At 43.6% G+C, this 22,641-nt stretch overlaps 1 protein-coding gene and 1 long non-coding RNA gene across 10 annotated transcripts in view; one reads left to right on the top strand and one right to left on the bottom strand.

The window, feature by feature from the left end:
* Cadm1 (cell adhesion molecule 1) overlaps positions 1-22,641 on the bottom strand; it is a 322,470-nt gene that overhangs the window by 208,178 nt on the left and 91,651 nt on the right.
* LOC102550632 (uncharacterized) overlaps positions 9,086-22,641 on the top strand; it is a 39,997-nt gene continuing 26,441 nt past the window's right edge. For 2 of the 4 annotated variants that reach the window (XR_015627248.1, XR_015627247.1), the window contains exons 1-2: positions 9,086-9,204; positions 12,126-12,219. This is a non-coding gene — a long non-coding RNA (uncharacterized LOC102550632). The remainder of the gene's footprint in view (positions 9,205-12,125; positions 12,220-22,641) is intronic. The other 2 variants (XR_015627246.1, XR_015627245.1) reach the window with 2 other exon arrangements.

Raw genomic sequence — 22,641 nt, 5'->3', positions numbered from 1 at the left:
AAAGTCATGTCACGTGGAACAAGAGTATATCATGGCCTTTGATAGGAAATTGTTCCATGTCTTAGTATTTTAAAAAGATGCAATCAAGAGTTTGATTCCTGAAAAGACCACATGCTTACTATGTCTACGACTCAGAGATGTTTGCAAAGTTAAGCCACAGGGATAGGAGACAGTGAAACCCAGAGACAAAAATCCAAAGCTAGCTGCAGTAAGGTCCTAGGAAGTAGACTGGGTGAAAGAAAAAGAGAGGCCGGGCGGGGAGAAAGGGAGTGGGGAGAAAGGAAAGGAGAGGGAGAGAAAGAGCTAGCAGACCGGAGGAAGGAGATGATTTTAGCTCTGAGAATGAACCATGCCCTTTAACAGATGATCAATCTCGCCAGTGATGTGTGTTCAGGATATTTTCATCTAAAATGGCCCTTTATATTTTCATCATATAAATGCGGGCCTTGCAAAGCATGTGACTCATCTCCATATTCAAAAAACAAAACTAATAAATCAGAATTGGGAAAGAATAACAACCTAAAATTGAAAGCAAGAGGAGGTAAATGAACACAAATGGGCTTCAAATGAATCACTAACCACTAGGGAGAGGCGAAGGAACTCAAGTTAGGATTTCAGTGGTGTGCTCTGTATTCACAGGCAAGGAGGGACTGTGGCAGATATGCCCCGGGCTTTAAAAGGCTGCCCTTCTGTTGTGGCCTGGGTAAAGCTGCTCTGAGCCTCTCACTGTGAGTGATACAGGGCTGAATAAATGTGTAAGGAGCTGGGGATTTCACCGAGGAAGACGGAGTAAATAGAGGGAGACCCCTAGGAGGGCTGGAGAGGTGGCTCAGCAGTAAAGAGCAGAGGACCCAAGGTCAGGTCTCAGCATCCACATCCGGCAGCTCACAACTGCTGTAACTCCAGATCCAAGAGCTCCAACACCCTCTTCAGAATTCTGACGGCATGTGCATTCACATGCATATACCCACACATAGACACACCTTGACACATGATTAAAAATAATAAAAATAAACCTTAAAAACCTACAAAAAAAAGAATCTCTGTAGAAATAGTTTAGACTAGAAAGTAGTAGTAGTGTGGATTTATGATCCGTAAAATGTGTGCATGAATGTGTATGAATACATTATTTTTACTGACTCTTAAGAAAGCCTATATAGGAACCCCAAATAACTAACACACCTAGTACCCTAATGATGGTTTCTAATACAATTTCCCTTTAAAAGGAACCAAAATTCCTCAGATAATGCTTCATTGCAAAACCACAGTAAATGGGGCACAAGAGGAGTCTAGAACATTTCTTGCCATAAAAAACCATTATACTTCCAAAAAAAGCAAGAGCTGGTCAAAAAAGGAAAGAAAACCAAGCTGGGGGTGGGGGTGGGAGCTCCTGCTCCTTCGGTCTAGAGGAATCTGACTACCCAAATAATCTCAGCAGCATGAAATATAAATTATTAAAAAGGGAGTTGTAGGGGTTGGGGATTTAGCTCAGCGGTAGAGCGCTTGCCTAGCAAGCGCAAGGCCCTGGGTTCGGTCCCCAGCTCCGAATAAAAAGAAAAAGAAAAAAAAAGGAGTTGTAATTACATGTGGTGGCACATGCTTGGATTCCCACCATTTTGGAGAGTATATTGTGAGACACTGTCTCATAAAAAGAGTAAAAAGGTTCCGTGTGTGTGTGTGTGTGTGTGTGTGTGTGTGTGTGTGTGTGTGTCCCCGTCCTGTCCTATATGTCAATACTAAAGACTGCTCACTATCAACTAGTAAATACTTATGGATGCTATAGTTGGAAAATGGTTGCAGGAAAGAAAAGTTCAAGTAAGACTGTCAAAGAATCTGAGAAATGTTTAATGGAACAATATATTTACATGCACTTCCTCACCAGTTGTGAAAATGTATATCCAATACACAGTGAGGAATCAGATGATGCCTTGGGAATATCCACAAAACTAAAATCACCATCACAACCCACAGGATGCTCATACCTCTTGGCACAAGACTGTCAAAATGATACCCCCATGTAACCAGCCGTGTGACTGGGAATACAGACTTGATCTGCTCAGACTGAAACATCAAATGAGCCCAAAGGGGGGCTTTCTGTGTGAGGAGTTGACTACAAAATCGTATATGATGAGCCAACTCAAACAACTGTTCTCCAGTAAAGGAAACTGCAAAGACAACCACCCGGGATCCGCATGTTATTCCAGACGAGAGCTCATGCTGTACAGGACAGCTTTAAGTCAAGTAGCCAAGCTGACGTATAGACAGATCAGAAAAACCCACCACTTTTATGTTAAAGTGCCCAGAGCTAATAACTGTACTGTAGTTATAGGAGGAAATGTTGCTCTTTAGAAATAGGAAGTATTTGAAGGCAAAGGGGCTTGAGGTATGCGATTTAGTCTCAAATGGTTGAGGGGGAGGGGGATGTCTTGCTACTGCTGCAACTTCCCCTAAGTTTAAAACCACTGCTTCAAACACCAAGTTTTGTTTTGTGTTTAAACTCCCCTCCCACGTGGCCTAGAGACTTTGGAATAACATCCACAGCATTGCTAATCTCAACCTTGTTTCTGTGACCATCCCACATGTGTGTACAGTAAACAGACAAAAGGTTTGACACAGTGCTGTTGGTGAGGCTGAAACGTCTGAAGGTGCGTGTATTTTAAACTAACAGACTGGTTAGCGTGATTGTATTATGGAAATTTAACAAAAAAACAAGCAGTAGATAGATGTGTTTAAAGAAACCAATCACAATTGGAAACACAAGGTACTAAGTGAAAACAATGGACAACCTCCTCAGGACATAGTTTGGGAGCACGTTTCCCTTCTTTATGTCTTCTAAACATGTAATGTTACAATTTTAAAAACCATCAACTTCCTTCCTAAATTAGCAACTCAAAGTACATAGGAAGAAGCTCCTCTTTGCTCAATAAACAGCTGCACTTTGGCTGTCCAGCTGTCTGCTCGGAGCCACTGAGGCCCCAGCCATAGACCCAAGGCAGCTAAAGACGCCACACTAGGAAACTGACTTCACCTCAGTGGTCATTCAAGATGCGGACTCCACCTTCAGAGGCTTCTTCCTCACTCTTGTCCTTTATGTTTTGATTTACTGAAGGGTTTCAGGAAGATATACTGCATTTACGTCTACCCTTCTTCTCCCTACTCAACTCCTCTTGGGAGTCCAACCAGCATTCCCCTGTTCTGGATGTGTTTGGTGCTCACCACTTAGGATTGGAGCGATCACTTAAGACAAAACAAAAACAAACAAATAGCCAAACTGCCCCCCCAGCAACCACAGATTGCTTGTCACCCATGGGGGTAGGCGGGGAGGGGGGATATCTTTACTCATGAAATCTTTCTCCGCCCATGTTGGCAAGTCAGCTGGTGAGGCCTCTGCCATTCTGACCACACTCTGAAGAGTACATGGGTGCCACATCCCTGTCCTGGCCAGAAGGTACTATCACTTGTCAGCCACTCCAGTCCTCAGGCTCTTGAAATCTAGGCTGAGGACAACAGGATCTCCACCTGCGTGTCCCCACCTCACAGGAAGGGGAAAGGAACAGCAGGGCGCTTCCAAGGACAGAGCAGGCTAAGGTGGCATCCCCGATGACATCCTGCTCTGCCTGCTCCTGCTCAGACTGGAGAGTACACATTCAAACCGAAATTCTTCAGCCAGACACAGCGGGGAGACCTGGTGCTCCTGAGCGGGACCTGTGCAGCCCCATCACAGTAAAAGAAGCCCAAAGCACCAGTCTCCCAGAGCACTCATGGGCAGTCATTGAGAGGAGGAGGCAAGGGGGCAAAAGGAGAGAGAAGTAGGAAACTGGAGGAGAGACAGAGACAGAATGACAGGAGGAGTCACTTATTAAAGTAGGTGGCAGTAGCCAGACGTAAATGTTTGGTTAACAAGAAGGGAAACTGAAACAGAGACTGTCACTGAGGAAACAGCCAGGCGACACATGTGACAAAACAAAAGAGGAAGTTTCTAGATTAAATAATTATTACAATTCAGTTCCTGTTGAAGACACATACCTCTGCAAGCATTTAATTATACTTATTTCTTAATGTACTTTGGTTTGAGTAATCTCCAACTTCAACTGAATCTCATAAACTCAGCCAATGAAATAATTAAAATTCTTTTGCCAACTTGATTTGGACGCAAAAGTCAAACGCTTCATTTAAAATTTATGTGAGGCACATTCATAAGAATATACTAATTTCTCATTCGGTTTTTAAATTGAATCCTTTAATGACTGCCGATAGCAAAGCAGTAGGAATGGATAGAAGAGTCAGACAATTGACAATTACCCAAAGTTCCTGTCAGGTCCTATGAATCAACAATTGTGTCCAAACTTGTAAAGAAAACCACTGTGCATTCGTGTCTAAAAATCTTACAACCTGACTGCACTATGAAACAAAAATGAGCACAATTCGGCATACAACCTAGAGAATTCATCCATGGGAAGGAATGGAGTAAAGAACGTCGCTATGAACCCGTGCTTCTTCTGAAGGCAACACAACTCTCGGGCTGTGTAGTTTACTGCCGTTCCTCTGCATGTTCCCATTCTTTATCAGCACAATGGTTACAATGGTCTTTCAGACTTGGCTGATGAATGGCAAAGCAACTCAGCTCCATTTTGAAATGTGAATGACCTTGGAACACGGTACCACATACCAACAGCAACAGTTATGCCAGAGACGAAACATCAGCCACTGACATTATCAACTGCTGAAGAGAAACAGGCAAGGGAAGAAATGAGGGGGCTGCATAGTGAAAACTTACTCTAACAAAATACTTGAATGATAGACAATGATCAAAGACGAAGATGTTCGTCATAACACTGTTGACAGGAACAAAATTCAGGGAGAGATCTACGGCTTTAAAAATAAAGAAGTACTACAATCAATTAGTATACATCAGGAGATTAATTACATGCACACTGGGATGTATGCCTAGAGCGTTATTGCAGAGACGGACTCCGAACACCACAATGCTAACTAATCAAAAGCGAAACGTGCTCTCCATCAGTGTGTGGCCAGCGGAACTATCCCTGTCCACAGAACCAGGCAGTCAAGAGCTCAAGATCTCCAAAGCTGCAGGTACGCCTTTCAAACCACGCACTAGGACTGGGAGGCAGGTGGCTGAGAGTTCAAGGCCAGCCTGACTTCAGATCAAGTTCAAGGACAGCCAGGGCTACATAAGGTATCCATTCTTTTGTTTGTTTGCTGGTGTGTTGTTTTCTTTTTTTCTTTTTTAAAGAGGAGAAAAATTCTTGCCTACATAAAGAATTAAAGGAAAGCCGTGGGTACATGAGACTCTGTCTCAAAATACGTATATCTCCAAGTAAATAGGATTATAGGTAAATTTTGTACTGAGTTCAACTTTTATAGATTTTTAGAATTAAAGTAACATGTTTATTTTTATAATGAGAAAAAATAAAGATACCGTAGAATACTTGGGATAAAACATATTCTCGGTGTTGTCATTATTAGCAAGAAAAGGACTAGAAAGTAAAATCTTGGCGGGGGGGGGGTTGGTTAGCAGTATCTGGAAAAAAAAAAGACATGTTCTAAGAAACAGAAATCATCATTCCCCTCAAATTAAAACTAACAGAAAGTAAGACACAGATCGGAACAGCTTCTTGGGATTCTTTTCAACCAGAATCAAATTATTAAGATTTCCTTTTCAAATTCAATATAAAATCTGACAGGAAATGTGCAGACTGGGAATCTTATTAGTTTTAGTTCCTGACCAACACATCCATGAAGGAGGAACAGAAGTGAAAAGCAGGGTGTGCGCTGGGGAGCTGGCTCGGCGCACAAACCGTCTCTAGCAAGCACAAGGTCCTGAGTTTAATCCCCCAAACCAACATAAAACGTCAGATCCGGTGGTGTGCGCTTAGCTCTGTAACCCCAGCGCTAGAGAGACAGAGAAGAGCAGATCCGAGGGCCTCACTGGTCAGTCAGCCTAGCTTCCCGGGCCAATAAGGCCTCAAAAGTAAGGTAGCATTCCTGAGGTAAAACAACAGGTTCCAGTCCAGGTCCTCCACACACCCACACCTGCACATGCATAAGCACACAAAGAAAAGAGAAAACCCAAAGTATTTATGGCCTTAACACCATCTTTGCCTTGAATATAAACTAGAAATCAGTGTTAATTTATGAACTTATCAATAAATCAGCCAGCAAGAGTCACCAATCACAGAGGTAAATCATCCATGAGGAAAAGACTGAACTGATGGGGAGAAGGAGGAGGCAGGGAGGCAGGAAAACAACACCGTGGAAAGAGGAGAACAGCCCACCAAGCTCGGTGAGGCTCCTCTTCACGAAACAGTCCTGCACAGGGCTCTGAGCAAATGCAAAGGCTGTGGAGGACCAGTAGGGCTCGCCCACCCTGCTCTGGACTGAACACTGCACATGCTCTTTGGAGGGTACAAGGCAATGCCTATACAAGCGTAGGATGTTGCTGTCATCTGACACTGTTGCTTCTTGAAATTACCTCAGATCTCTTGTCTAAATCAAGCGTTCAGGGCCAGCCATAGATTTGGTGAAAGAGAATATGAAACCAACGTAAGAAAATTCAAGCAAACCTATTACTTTCCTTTTAAGCTCAAATATATTTCTTAAGGCTAAACATCAGAAGCAAGGCACTCAGATCCCAACCCTTCTCTTTATAACCTCTGCTTTGTATCTAGCTCCAGAGGGAAAACTGTGTTTACAAGAACCACGAGACACGTGAAAAGCAATAACCAAGATAAATGAAAAACCGCTAGGCTAAGTTTTAGTCAGAACTTTATTGCAATGGACTTGGTTTTATGAGATGAAGAAATCTACTTTTTTCTTGTCTCCTCTAGCGTTACACATTGAAAAACAAAACATGATTAAACTATTCTTTTAATGTCATCATATCGTTTATAAAGAGCTTAAGGAAAACAATTTGCATGCAGGCTGAGCACACTACAGAGAGCTTGGGTGGTGTGAAAGCCAGCGTCAGAAGGTGAAGGTTCAGTCTAGTGTTAGCCCAGGCACCAGCACAGAATCCCATGTCTGCTTTCCCTTCCCAGCCTGTGGGGTCTGCTGTTGTTGCATGTCTATTGATTTTTGTTTTGTTTCACAGCCTTAATTCAGAGTGTTCTGAAAACTTAAAGACACTTTTTAAACACTCAAAAGTAGGAGGAAATCAGAATTAATGCTCATTTCTTTTAATATTCCAGAAGCAAGAGAACCAAGTGTCACGTCAGAATCATTAGATTGTTTTCATGGTGTGAACACAAGAAAGAAAAAACAGGGGTTCTGGGAACTCCCCACGAAGTAGCAAGGGTCAGAGCCAAAGCACAAACTCCAGGACACCTATGATGTACTCCCTTGCCCTGAGGTCAATTGGCAGCCATTACTGCACAGAAACCTGTAGCTGGACAAGCTAATCTGCTTACTAGAGTGATCTGAAGATTATTTTTAAATCCCAAAGCCCAGACAAAGCACCCCAAACTTTTCGATAACAATTTCTGAGAAGAAATCAAGACTCAGTGCCTCTTTTTTTGAATCCCCCCTTCCCGCAAAACCAGATTTTCCTCATGTTGGTGTCTTCACATAAACATGAGCTCAGAGAATTAAAGGGAGCAGAAAAAGAAGGGGTGAAGTAAATAATCACCAGCCGAATGCATACATCTCTGCTCTCTGTGCAGAAAGTCATTTCCACACGCACTCTGTGCACTTCCTGAAGCTTGCTCAACAAAATGCTGAGAAGTTCATTACAAAGGTACAGTGTGCTGTACACAGTGTGCAGGATAAAAGCACCGCGTGCTGACACGCGCCTCTTTACGAAGGATGCTGATTGGGGAGAGAGAACAAAAGAGAAAAGGCATCTATGACAAACCCAAAACAAGCTTATGCAGGCTCCAAGGTGACAAATTGGCGGCAACTAGAAAGAGATGTTTGAAGAATGCCAGCCAATTTGCTTAACCTCCGCTACCACGCTCCAGAGCAGTGTTTCCTTTACCTGCATCCCCTCCAAAATGTTTAGCTAAGTGAACCTCTCCAAAGGTTGGCCCTTCATAAACGTGTAAATGGCCCAAAGTGACCAAAGCCAACACTGAGGGAAATATATCCCATAGCCCAACCTTAAGTCTTGAAAATCGAGTAAGGCAAAGGTCATTAAATCCTTGTATTGAGTTCCATGATGGAAAAAGGAGACGGGAGAAAGCTTCCTAGACCCTGCAACTTCAACTGTAATAGAAAGACGTGGTGCAGTTCACTTTCTAATTCCAGGTACTATTTAAGCACAGCCCACAATCTCCCTCAGCACACAGCACGCTCTTGCTCCTCAAGCCCTTCTTACACTCACATGGTTTTGCTGGTACAAGCATCCCATTTGTCTGAGAGTATGGCAGGCAAAGTGCTCCTGGTATGCACGGCACCATTGGTGCACTCAGCTTAAACCCACGGAACTCTTTATCCTTTGGAAGAGTAAGATTACTTTTATGCAATCCAAATGGGAGAGTATCCCAAATACCAGATGATGAAGGAACCCGAGACCATAATGCAAATGTGCTGATGAACATCACGCAATTTGGCTTCAAAAACACCTCTGGGTTTGGCCGGGCTTCCACATCCATGAGGGGGACAGGGAGGATGTGGCTGCAGCGGTCTAGGCAAAGGGTGCGTGTCCTTGTTTATGCAACTGTAACGATTAAGACTTAGCAAATCCCTTCCAGGACAAGCAGAGGTGGCAATGGTCTACCAGTGTATGTGCCTCGAAAACAGATGTGCTTTGTTAGTGTAGCATAGGATTCAACTATGAGTGCTTCTGAAGTGCGGGACTCCTTTTCCTCAGTGTTGGCTTTTGTCACTTTGGGTCATTTCAATGCCATCTAGGAAGGGCCAAGCTTTGGAAGCATCCCTTGGCTACACATTTTCTGAAGAGAATACACAGGAAAGGAAGCACTGCGGAACAGATCCACCCGAGACTAACATGGCAGCTTGCTTTCATCCTCTGTCTCTTCTGCCTCTATCATGCAGTGAAGTCACAATACACTTGTGACAGAAAACCTCCCCTGGCAACTGGCTGACATCATAAACAGCAGATTACGACTTGGCTGCAAAGCCAGAGGAGAAGATGGTCAGGGAAGAAGAGGCTATAATTCAAACAAATCTCTTCCATAATAGCTATGTGAATACCAGCCATTACTGGCCAAGTAAATTGCTTTGTGTGTAAGTATTCTCTTTTTGAAGTTTGCCCCAGTGTGAAAGTCTCTCTGTAAGTCAGAACCTTCACATTATTTTAATGTACTGCTCCGTATTTAATAATCTTAGGCTTCAGACATCCGTCTGTTACCATGGGAATGACAGTAGCACAAATACAGGATTACAGCTATCAAGCAAGAGAAAAGAAATTATGAATAAGCCTCGTTATGTTCAATAATTAGCTACATGGGGAAAAAAAAACAAAACCCATGAATTTAAGTTGATGCATTTATCTCAGTGTTTGAATACAACTCTGAATGTGCTATTGCTTTAAAATGAGATTCTAGCCAACTGCCAAAAAGTCCTTGACGACCAGTTGTTCGTCAGTAGCACAGTGCAGAAGCCGGTCCTGTCCATCTTTCCCAAGTCTTTTCCTGCAGAAGGCTGCTAACTGGTAGGTAATACATCCCAAAATGGATGCTGCTAACTTCTGACAACATGTCAGTGAGCATTCCTGGCCCCTCTACCTTGGAATAGTTTCCGAGGAGAAGCTGTTTTCCCAAGCCAGGTGGGGCTGAGGACGAAACCTGCCATCGGGAAGGCAAGGGCTTGGACCCACCACCAGATCAGTATGTAGCCTCATGCAGGCTTTTCTTGACAGTTTCACCATCTTTGAAGGGGGACTGCAGAATATGAAAGTTCAATTTGAATCATCAAATGATCCACTTAGCCCAGGACGTAACAAGAAGTCACCATACTCTGTTGTTTGCATGAGTGGCGGGGGTGGGTGTTACTGTGTATTTATTTTGTAGGGACTTTGTTACTGGAGGGAAGTTGGACCAAGTGATTGATAAAGCTCCTGAGGTAACCAAGCTGTCAGAGACGAGATTCAGATACACGAGAGTCAGGTCACATCATCCAGGCTTCCCTGAATATGTGGTGGACTCTGGGCTTCCGGTAAAATCAGCCACTTTCTCTATGAAGAGCATTCTTCATTATCCCAGCTAAGTCAGGCAGCAAGAACAAAATCATTACCACTGTTAAATCAGAAAACAGTCCACTAAGATCAACAGCTCCATGGTACTTACTGATGCCCCTAGTCCCCTCTCTCATGGGCTTTCTGCATTCTACAGCAATGGCACAAAACATCATTGGGGGAAGTAATTTTAGAACGTCCTATCCAAATTAACTGGTCTTGAATAGACTCTGATTAAAATATAAAGGGCTTTTAAAATAATTTGAAATGATTCACTGGCACTAATTTGGAGATATTTTAATCTCTAAATGTGCAATGAACTGTGGTCTCCCTTGGCCTCAGCCTCTCCTCGGGACCTTGCCATTGAGTTGAACCACACTGGCTAAAACACTGGGCCCTGTAATTCCCCAACTTAGTTGTCTTCCAACTCAGGAACAACTAACTTCCACTTTCAAAATCAGACTGAGTGCACTTCCACTTCCCGGCGAACAGTGCCCATCTGTTTACAAGGACAGATCACTAGATAATTCTGAACTCCACAACGTGACAAGTATTTAAAGACCGGCAGGAGCTAACCAATCTCGGCTTTGGCACTCTTCACTCGTCTCTGTGAATCTCATTCCTGATGAAACAAAGGCATTCTTTTCCCAACATGCAGTTCGAAGATGTTCAGAGATTCTTCAGAAGCCACCTGTGAAACAGCACCTAGGCCCATCTCAAGTGGGCTTTTCTACTATGGCTAGTAAGGTCAAGGAGATGTTTGCTGCTCTGAAAGTGCCTCCTCAGACCCACTACAGATTCCTTTACAAAATCCTTTGGCGCCTGGTCTCCAGGATTGCTGAATCTCAGACAAAGACACTTGAGATGACAGGTACACAGTCAGTTTTCCTTTGTCCACATTGTAGCCTCACAGTTACTTGTCATCTTGATCAAAAGAGGTAACTGGAAAAGTAAAAGGAACTACACCTGTGTTCTGGAACACTGGGACAAGCATAAATAGTACCTGATTAATCTTCCCCGGTGTGGTGATTTGCATATGCTTGCCCCAGGGAGTGGCACTATTAGAAGGTGTGGCCTTGTTGGAGGCAGTGTGTCACTGTGGTGGGTGGGCTTGAAGACCCCCCTCCTAGCTGCCTGAGGATACCCAGTCTGTTCCTGGCTTCCTTCAGGTGAAGATGTAGAACTCTCAGCTCATCCTGCACTATGCCTGCCTGGATGTTGCCATGCTCCCGCCTTGATAATGGACTGAACCTCTGAACCTGTAAGCCAGCCCCAATTAAATGTTGTCCTTTATAAAACTTGCATTGGTCATGGTGTCTGTTCAGCGCAATAAAACCCTAAGATACTGGGAAAATTCTTATATCACTGTACCTTCTTAAAGAGGGAGAAAATTGGGAAAGGAAAAAGCCACAGTTGACCTTCATGAAATTAACACTGGGGTACAGAGTTCCAAATAACCCCAAAATCATTCCCTCTGCACCCCCTTGAGACCGGCAGCCCTGCCTTTCTACTCCTACACTGAAATTCAGCAGAGCAGCTTCAGGGAGCCTACTTCAAACAAAAGAAGAAACAAAGACATGTAAAAACAAGTCATGGAGAAAAGCCAAAGGCTTGCTTTGTGCAGGTTAGCCCCTTGCCCACAGCAGCACAGCACACATGAGACTAGAACTTACTACCATGGCGGCAGAGACAGGGATGGAGTCTTAAGCACGCATCCGTTCTTGATACTGCAGTAACCAAGCTTTAGACTGTCACTTACCTAAAAGAAAGAGGAGAGAAAACAGCATTATGGTCAATGTAGACACTGACTCCTTGAAGGCTTTGTAGCTGCTGGAAACATTAAAGGACACCTTCATTTCCTAATCAGTACACCCTGATGGCAGTGGCCAAGAAAGCGCTGCCTTTTCATATCTGGCAATTTTGCATTCTGGGTTGCGAGGTGTTTAAATTCCCTTCTTTTTTCTCACTTTAGCCTGGAACAGCCTTTATCTTTCTGAGATGAAAGAACATTTCTTAAAAATTGATGAATCCTCTGTCCAGAAAATTACACAGACGCCTCTCTCCATGTAAGTTCTGGGGTTCACTGTCCGCCACAGCGCACCCATTGACCTTATGATGAACACCTGTCTGACAGGAGAAGACGCTCTGAATTACAATACAATTCAAATTTACTTCAGAACCTCACATAAACCTTAAATCCCTGGGCCTGGGAGATGGCTCCAGCGTCAGTAAAGCACCTACTGCATAATCAGGAAGAGCAAAGTTCATATCCCCAGAACCTACATAAAGAGCTAAGCATGGCAGAGCATGACTGCAACCCAGCCTTGGAGAGGCCGGCGAGGGGAGGAGCCCTGAAGTATGTCGGTCAGCCAGAATATCAGAATTCCTGATCTTTAGGCTCAGTGAGAGCCTGTCCCAAAAATAAACATGGAGAATGCCTGAGGAGAAACACGGGACATCCTCTTGGGCCTCTACATACACAGGCAGGCACTCACAAGCACATACCTACGCGTGTAAGCACAGACCAACACATGTGCACGCAAGGGGGCACACGCTCACGCGAGCGCGCACGCGCGCACACACACACACACACACACACACACACACGCACACACACACCTTTAAATTCCTAAAAAGCCTGTGGTATGTGTGAAAATCTTGTACCTTGCAAAGAAAAGATGGGAAAAAATGCACACTCTTTTTAAGCAGATATGACATGGACACAAAAAAACGTGATCAATACTAAATAGGATTTTAAAAGAAATTGGAGGGGGGAAGCCAAGGATTTGGTCTCCAACTAAATCTGTTTAAGCATTCAAAAATAATTACTAGGAAAACCTAAGCAAGAAAAGGTGTGTGTGTGTGTGTGTGTGTGTGTGTGTGTGTGTGTGTGTGTACGGACTAGGCGAGGGGGAAGATTGACTGACTGACTACAACGGAACCATGGCAAAGCTTCACCAGGCCTGTGAGATGCCTTAGAGGGTAAAATCACTTGTTGAACAAACGTGAAACCTGACAAACTCCAGAACCCAGGTCGGTGAGAGAGAACTGATTTAGAAGTTTTCTGTTGACTTTCACTACAGATTCTGGCGCACATACGTAAGAGATATGCACAGTAACAAGTATTTTTTAAGGATTGTTTTTACTCTAGGCGTTTGAGTGCTCATCTTCATATAAATAATTGTACCACATATGTGCCCTGGGAGGTCAGAAGACAGCACTGGATCACCTGGAACTGGCATTATAGGTGGTTGTGAGCTGGGCAGACCCAGGACCTCTGTAAGAGCAGTAAGAGCTCTTAACCACTGAGCTATCTCTCCAGAAATTTGTTTATTTAAAAACAATAACTAATTTTTTTAAGATTAAACCATAGTATGGAGTTACTACACACATAATAGCGTGGCTTAGTTGCATGATTTAAATGCTGCACCGTGGCACAAAAGGACAGCTCAAAGACTAGCCAAAGCCTACATCTGGTACAGGATGGCAATATCTTCTACCAGTAAGGGAAAGACCTTAACAAATGGTTTAAAACAAATGATTTAAAAAGCTCCAAAGTTGAGCTTCTCTCATAGCTCACATTATGTTCAGATTGCCATGGAACACAGCGCACATGTGTGTGTGTGCGTGTGTGTGCGTGCGTGTGCGTGCGTGTGCGTGTGTGTGCGTGCGTGTGTGTGTGTGCGTGTGTGTGTGTGTGCGTGCGTGCGTGCGTGTGTGTGTTTGTGTGTGTGTGTGTGTGTGTATCAAGCATCTGCAAAGGCTACATCATATGTCACTAAGCAAATGCCAATTGCAACAGTAAGATATCAATGTCCACCTTTAAAAATGGTCCCCATCCAAGACACTGACAGATGGCAGCAAAGGACGGGAAGCAGCAAGACCTCAGTCACTGTCAGTGGGGAGGTCCAACGGCCACAACTATGGCGGCTTCTTGTAAAACTGAGCATTCTTCCACCCGGCAGCCATACTCAGGTTTACCCAAAGGCATTGGAAATTCTGTGTCCACGCAGAAACCCACACACAGATGTTTACCACAGCTTTATTCTGAAAGCAAATGAGCTCTCAAGCCATGAAGGAAAACACCTGAGTGCTTGTAAATGAACGGAGACAATCCAAAATGGCAGTGTCTTTATCATTCTGTAAATCATAACTGTGTAGAGATAATGAAGAGATATTTCTGTGGTTGCCCTGGGATGAAGGGAGAGCAGGAAGGATGAAGGAGCAGAGGTCAGAGGTCAGAGGTCAGAGGTCTTCCAGGGCAGTGGAAATAGTCTGGTGTGATAATGATGAAACCTATCATTTGTGCAAACCATACAAGGTCCAAGAACGAACTTTAAAGGAAATCATAAAGCCTGGGTGATAATTAGGTGTCAGTGCGGGTTACCCTTTTTAACAGACATTAAGCTTTGTAGGGGATGCTGACAAAGGGGAAGGCTGTGCTTGTGTCAAGACACAAAATCTCTACTTTTCTCTTAATTTTACATAACCTTTTAAAAATAAAACCCATCCCACTTCCCCAGGATCAGTAAAACTCCTGGAAGCAAACGGGTGATTCTGCTACAAACTGAAAACAGGAAGCACAGACCTAGCAACAAGGGGAAGGAAGATAAACGCCATCATCTAAGTGATACCTCACAAAATATGCCACAGCTAAGGGAAAATGTCCTATTTACAAAAATAAATGTTTGCATCTTATCAAAGGGATAACATGCTTAACACACAAAGTGCTCCTTTAAAACCTAACAGCAAAAGCACCCCTACAGGGAAAATGGACAGGAGGTATGAACAAAGAGGAATGTGTAGAAAAAGAAAACGTCAAAAGCATGGTCAACACAGAGTCAAAAATGTTTTACTCATAAAAAGCATCATCTGACAGCACAGTCTGTGTGTGAGACCGGGGTGAAAGTACCTGCCCAGTGCTCACAAGTAGGCACAGAGAAGGCAAAGCCCTAAAGGCAGATTGTATCAGAGATATAAAGGCAGATGTGTACATCAATATAAAAAAGGTAAGTATGGGTGTCTCAGTAACACTGATAGACCTCCGGCTAAGGATGGTGAGATTAGCAAGCCATTTGGCAAACACCATGGCCAAGAATAGAGGCTAACACAGCAGAGCGGAAAGAGATGGGGCACACACTTGTGAGAGCTAGTACTGGTGCGTCGAACTGACTTCATCTGGAATCAACCGAAACTTAGCCAGCTGGGCATTCCTGTAAGGATTTCTTGATTACATCATTCAAAATGGGAAAGCCCACCCTAAATCTGGGTCACACCGTGCACAGAAAAGGACACAGGAAAATGAGGCTGCTGCCTTTTGCTGCCTGCCCTCACTCTAGTCCATCTATCCTTTGCGAAAGGTAAGAACCTGCTTCTTTAACATTCCAGTGTAGCCTTCAGCCAAGCCCTCTCTTTAAGAATCTAGAGAGAACTCTAGCAGTAGATCAGGACTGCTGAGAATTTCAGGTTCAGAGGCTCAACAACTATGGCATTTTCATCAGGAGATGACCGTTGTTGTACTGTCTGGACCACAACCTGTAAACCTCTGTAATAAATCCCCTTTTAACATGCACTCATGCACATACACAAGTACTCACATATACACATCAATTCTATTTCTTGAGAGAGCCCTGACTAATATACCACTGCAGCTAATGTCTTAGTTAGGGTTTACTGCTGTGAACAGATGCCATGACCAAGGCAATATAAGGTCATTTAACTGGGGCTGCCTTACAGGTTCAGAGGTTCAGTCCATTATCATCAAGGTGGGAACATGGCAGCATCCAGGCAGGCATAATGCAGGAGGAGCTGAGAGTTCTACATCTTCATCTGAAAGCTGCTAGGAGAAGTCTGGCTTCCAGACAGCTAGAATGAGGGTCTTAAAGCCCATATCCACAGTGACACACCTACTCCAACAAGGCCACACCTCCTGATAGTGCCACTCCCTGGGCCAAGCATATTAAAACCACCACACCAGGAGACTGAAAGGATCAGAATTAAGCATAGGACCAATGGTACTGAAAGCCAAATTCTTCATTTAACAAACATACCAAGAGGGACGCAGATCATGTTTAGTTAAAATCTACCTATATGGCATCAGAAAAAAACAATTGTGGACAGTTCAAAACATCTGACTAGTTGTACTTGACAACATCGAGCTGATAAAAACAAAGGACAGACTGAGAAGGGGTCACAGATTGGTAAGTGGGGAGTGACAAAGTCAAGTGTAATATGTCCTCCTAGCCCAGAGAAGCACAAGGGCATTAGGGAAGAACTGGTGAGATTTTCATACAACCTAGAGATAGGTAACAGTGCTGCACCACTGTGACTCTCTGGTTTTCACACTTTGGCTGTAGTTACATACGGTCGTAACAACCTGGATGTCAATCTATGGGCAGGTTTGGTATGATTTCTACAACCCTCTCCTGCTTAAGTCTAAAGTCAGATTCTTAAGACTGAAATTGGTTTTCTTTTCTCTCTCTTTGCTTTCTTTCTTTTTCTTTCTTTCAACCCTTTGTTTCTTTTTAAGGCACAGTCTCACTCTGTAGCCCTGGCTAGCCTGGGACTCAGGATATACCAGGCGAGCTGGCATTCCAGGCCTGGGCCACCCTATCTCTCTGCCATATTTCTTTAAAAAAGGTTCAAGGCAGAAAAGGAGAAACGAAGGGAGGGAGGGAGGGAGAAGCTTTTCTTAGTGTAGCACTGAGACAACAGAAATCATAAAGGAAAGAAGGAAGAGGGAGCAAGAGAGAGATTCACTCTATATGTCATAAAAATGCTGAACAAGTTACTCAAAAACTCTGAAATTTTCTGAAGAAAAAAGGCACAAAGAGGACATTTCTATGACCTTGGAGGAAGGGAGGATTTTTAAGGAGGCACAAAAAAATACAAGCCATGCAAGAAAAGCCCAAGATTGCCTGCATTCAAATTAAAAACTTTTGTTCAACAAAAGATAGCGTAAACAGGGTAAAAGAACAAGGCACAAACGTGAGATGCACACAAGTAAGGGAAGACTAGTGTGCAGAATGTGAAGAGCTTCTGCACATCAGGAGGAAACACAAAATGACCTAAAAACCAGAAGAGGGAACCTGATAACAGGAGAGAAAACTGAAATGGTCCAAAAATGTGCATTGAAACTGGGCCTCACAAGTCAGAGAAATACACACCAAAACTAGGATACATTTCCACTGCGATCAGAGGAACAGCCAGGCAATAGCAGTAATGGCAGAAGCAGGAAGCAATGGAACCCTCGCACAGCACCTAGGAAACCAGCCAGGCGCATGCCACACCTAGCCACGTTATCCAAGAAAGCCAAGGGAGCCTAAAGCAAGCCGCACACATCTAGGGAAATTCTTCCACATTTCAAAGGAGAAGAGACACAGAACCATAGGCCCCATGTTATCCTTACACTGGAGATGAACTCAAATTCTAGAAATGACCTACCTGGCAACCCAAATTATTTTTTTTACATTTCTTTTTGCATATAGCAATGAATATTAAAAATCATAACCGCATGAACCAAGATGAGTAAGTCACACGGATGAGAGTGTGAAGAGCAAATTTAAAAATACAGCAGCAGCAGGGTAGTATTTTAGTATACATGGAGAGTGTGTGCACTCCACATGAAGCTATGCTCCTAGCCCAGAAGCATGGATAACATTCGTTAATATTTTATTTAAAATATGCAGAATGATAGTACCTATATAGAGAGGCAAATGCTTAAAAGAAAATGAGTAGGAACTTGAAAAGCTAGCTCAGAGGTTCAGAGTGCTTGGACAGAGGATCTAAGAGCAATTCCCAGAAGCAACTTCAGACCGTTCACAACCATCTGTAACTCAACACAGACACAGACAGACACAGACACACACACACACAGACACAGACACACACACACACACACGCACAGACAAGACATACATACATACATACATACATACATACATACACACACAGACACAGGCACCCTCACAGACCTGCACAGATACACAGACACAGACACAGACACAGACACACACACACACACACACAAATACACAAGCACCCTCATGGACCTACATACAGACACACACAGACACAGACAGACAGACACACACACACGCATCCTCATGGACCTACACACAGATACACAGACACACACACACACACACACACACACACAAATACACAAGCACCCTCATGGACCTACATACAGACACACACAGACACAGACAGACACACACACACACGCATCCTCATGGACCTACACACAGATACACAGACACACACAGACACACACACACACACACACACAAATACACAAGCACCCTCATGGACCTACATACAGACACACACAGACACAGACAGACACACACACACACACACACACACACACAGACACACACACACACACACGCATCCTCATGGACCTACACACAGATACACAGACACACACACACACACACACACACACACACACACTTTTTTAACAAAATGACTAAAACCGAGAGAGTTGATGAGCTCTACAATGAAGATTATCGGAGTTAGGAAAAGACCCCAGTGGTCTCCTACAGCTTTCCTCAAATGTTCAAGGCCCTGGGTTCAATCTCCAGTAACATGACACAGCCTAACCCTAGGAAAGAGGGCGAGGGCTAGGACCAGGGAAGAGAGAAGCACATCTAGATTTGGCAATGCTCTGTGCGATGATGCATTCTTCTACTGCCGTAGACAGGCCTTTCCACAAATGGGAAAGATTTCGGTAACAACCTGTATCTCAGACAGCCGCCCTCACTGAGGGACAGCTTTGGTTTAACCTGGTAGGGTTGTTTGTTTTTTGTTTTGGTTTTTTTTTGTTTGTTTTTTTAATTTTATATAGTTTTCCTATCAAGATTTACCCCCAAAATCATATTGATATGTAAACATAAAGAGTATCTTTAGACCCCATACTCTAAAAATAGAGCTTCCTCTTTCTTTCCTTAAAAACATTCAGACACTTGCTCATTATTCATATATTCAGTCACATCAGAAAGAATTTCTATTTGAGAAGAAACTTACTCAAACCCTCCTTGAGTGAGCTGCAGACCCCGAGTACGCTGGGAATGTTAAATCTTAAGGACATTTGTTTTTAAAAACAAAACACAGTAACAACAAAACACAGATAATTGGCAGTAAGTTTAACGAGGCCTAAATATAGCCAAATAAAGTCACATTTCCTGAGACGAATACCGGCACAGGCATCACTGTGAGAGCTGTGTGTTTGGTGGTAACTAGTATGAAGCACCCCCGTAGTTGAGGAGCCATGATAAAAATAATAATAATAATAATAATAATAATAATAATAATAGTAATAATAGTAATTAATAATAATAATAATAAAGTCAAACTCAAATACTCTTGGGTACATATATAAAGAGTGTCCTCTATTAGACAGAATTAAAACAGCTGTAGCTGACTGCTGGCTTTCACGATGAACAAGTGCAGTGGTCTACTGAAAGGTCAACATGCCACCGTTTCCACACTCCTCAGTACAGACCACAAAGACCCCATTCACCACCCTTCTCCAAATGAAGTGTTAGTGGTCAACAGTTGCTCCAATGGTGCCAGTGACCTCAATGCACTGCTGCTTGTGCATTAATTCCACAAGGCTGAAAAAATGTGTTCTCTAGCTCCTAGGGTTTTTATTGCTAATAGACACCATGACTACAGCAACTCTTACGAAGGAAAACATTTCACTAGGTCTAGCTTACAGTTCAGAGTTTTAGAAATTAGTTCCCTGTCCTCATGGTGGGAAGCGTAATGGCAGGGGGGCGGACATGGTGCTGGAGGGGTCAGCAGGCAGGAAAGTGAGCCCCTGGGCCTGGCTTGAGCCTCTGAAACCTCGAAACCCACCCCCAGTGACGCACTTCCTCCAACAAGGCCACACCTACTCCAACAAGGCCAAGTGTCCTAATCCTTTCAAATAATGTCACTCTCTATGGGCCTATGAGAGCCATTTTCATTTAGATTACCACAGGCTCCTTAACCTGTGGTTGTGATCTTTCAAGCTGAAGGGCAGACACACTGATTGTGAAAGGGGCCATAGGGGAACATGGCAGCATATCAACATGGAAAGGTTGGGTTGACTTTATGAAAGCTCATGATATGGCCCAGCGAGTGCCCAACAATCTGGCCTTCCACATCAGGAAGGTTTCAAGGCTCCCTCACACAGTTACGAAAGCAAGTTGTTTCAAACTGAACTCTGTCCTGGCATTTTAGTCTCTGTATACTGAAGAGCAGTGTGGTAAGCCAGTGTGAATGATGAATAAGCCCCTTAATTATCAAATTTCTAAAAAGTTGTTCTCCTTCCCTGTGGGCTCCAAACTGAGCAACAAGTTCCAAACTCAATTTTAAAACAGGACTCATTTTTAAAAAAAGAAAACCTTAAAGGAGGTGGTAATGTCGACACTGGCAACAGCTCAGACAGAAGTTGGGCTGTTTCTTACCTTTACACGAGAATGAAAACAAATGATGCCTTTCTTTAAAAAACAAAATAAAAACACCCCTATACTAGATTGGTAACTCTGACTACCCCCCAAAAAGTGTCATTTTAATTCCTCAAACAACAATTTTTCCTTCTGACACAATAGCTCACTTCTTTAGCCTACAGCTAGTTGGCCGAAGCCATCAGTTGAAATCCTTGCATGATCCAAGATCTGGGACTGAAACCAAAAGGCATAAATCAATGAGGGCCTGGTTCTCTGTGCTGCTGTGCAGGCCAGCACTCATGTGGGGTGGCCAAAAGCTGTGGGCAAGTTCACAACTGTGCTGGTGGGAGATCTAAAGTCTCAGGACATGGGAAGGAGTCATCCAATGATGCTCCAGGGAATGTGACTTAATCCTCCTTTTACTGTGGAGTACTACATGCCGGAGAGCCCACACATTCTTACTGCAAACCCTTATCCATAACCAACTCTACTCCAGAAAGGTAGTTAAGTCATCCTTCTTCTGTGGACCGGGTTCCTGGACAGTTGAAACCCTGTGACAAAAGAAGCCAATGGGAGCTGAGGGAAGGAAACGATGTTGGCCAGAAAATACTTATTCCAGCAGAAAAGTTACATTTGATGTTGTTCCAAAAAAAGAATATTGGCAGGAAATTCAACATTTTGTGCTTTCTGCGGCTACTAAAATGAAATGATTTTAGCTCTAATACGGCGATGAGAAACAAACTAAAAGCACACAAAATCGGTAACGCCAACCCTAATTGCACAATGTCTACATCGCCAGTCCAAAGAGGTCAATGCAGCAGCCTGAACAGCGTTAAGTGCACACAGAGATGAGCAATGAACTTTAAATCCTCGTCTACGGGGAGGCGGACAGGAGCGCACCTGTGCAGGGGAGTTCAATAGCTAGGCAGGAAGAAAGCGGCTAAGCGCCAACATCATCAACAAGCCGAGGACATAATAAAGCACAGTCCAACTTCAATTTTTGCAAAGACACTGGTATTCTGACATTCAGAGAAGGCACTCAACACCGCTCTGTAACACACAAAAGGGACGTGTAATCCACGCAGCGCACAGCCACTGAAGCAACTGCCAGGTAGGACAATCCGAAAACAAGATTTCTTAAGAAGTCCCATTCCCTACTTCATCCCTTTCTGCTTTCTTCCTTTTCTTTCTTAATTGTTAAACACTGGCATGCTGAAGGGAGAAATTCTGAAAAACAATCACCATTCATTCACTCAAGGGCTGACTCTAGTACTCTTGAGCCAAGGGAAGCCCAAAGATAAAGGACACTGGAATGATGGGTTTTTAATGAAGCAATGGCCCAACTGAGTAAGTGGTGCAAAGAAAGCACGAGAAGAGCTGAAACCTGATCCGGTGGCAGAGAATAAAAAGTCAAAATAGTCCAGAAAGTGCCTGCAGCCTCAAGAGATCTTCACTGCTTTACCTTCCACACAGTCTTTTTTTCAACGAATGCTTCCCTGTGCTTTCTTTTCTCTTTTTTCTCTTCTTTTTTTTTTCCTGCTCCCAGATATATAGCATTGGGGCAGGGATAAATTTCAAGCTGGCAAAAGTCCAACTCCAACAGTTGCAGCTGTAGTAGCTGCCTTGTTTACAAAGCAATTCAGGAAGCTTTTAGAGGGCAGAGTGCACCAGACAGACGGGGGTCTGTAAGCAAAGCATGGACGGATCCCAGTGTACTCAGAACAGACAACGCATCTGTTCCCAGGTCCCCCTTGGAAACGTGCCTACTCAGACAGCAGTCAACTTCATTGCTCATGTTTTTTGAGGGAAGTATATCAACTTAATCCGTTATATCAAAATTATATAACTCTTGAGCCAGCCCTTGGACCATCCTCAACACCCTAACCAGACACTGGAAACAGCACATTGCATGTTTTGAGCACACTGGAATGAACTACGACCAGGTAGTCTTTGCACACTAATGGTGTCATGCCTAAGTATGCCTCATGTTACCATGTGAAGTCCCTCCCTCACAGGCAAAGCTCATTAGACAGCACCTATACTCAACCA

Source organism: Rattus norvegicus, chromosome 8 (assembly GCF_021556685.1).
Source record: "Rattus norvegicus strain SHRSP/BbbUtx chromosome 8, alternate assembly SHRSP_T2T, whole genome shotgun sequence".
NCBI classification, from domain to species: domain Eukaryota; kingdom Metazoa; phylum Chordata; class Mammalia; order Rodentia; family Muridae; genus Rattus; species Rattus norvegicus.
Note: the sequence above shows the minus strand (reverse complement) of the source record. Positions and strands in the feature narration are given on the sequence as shown.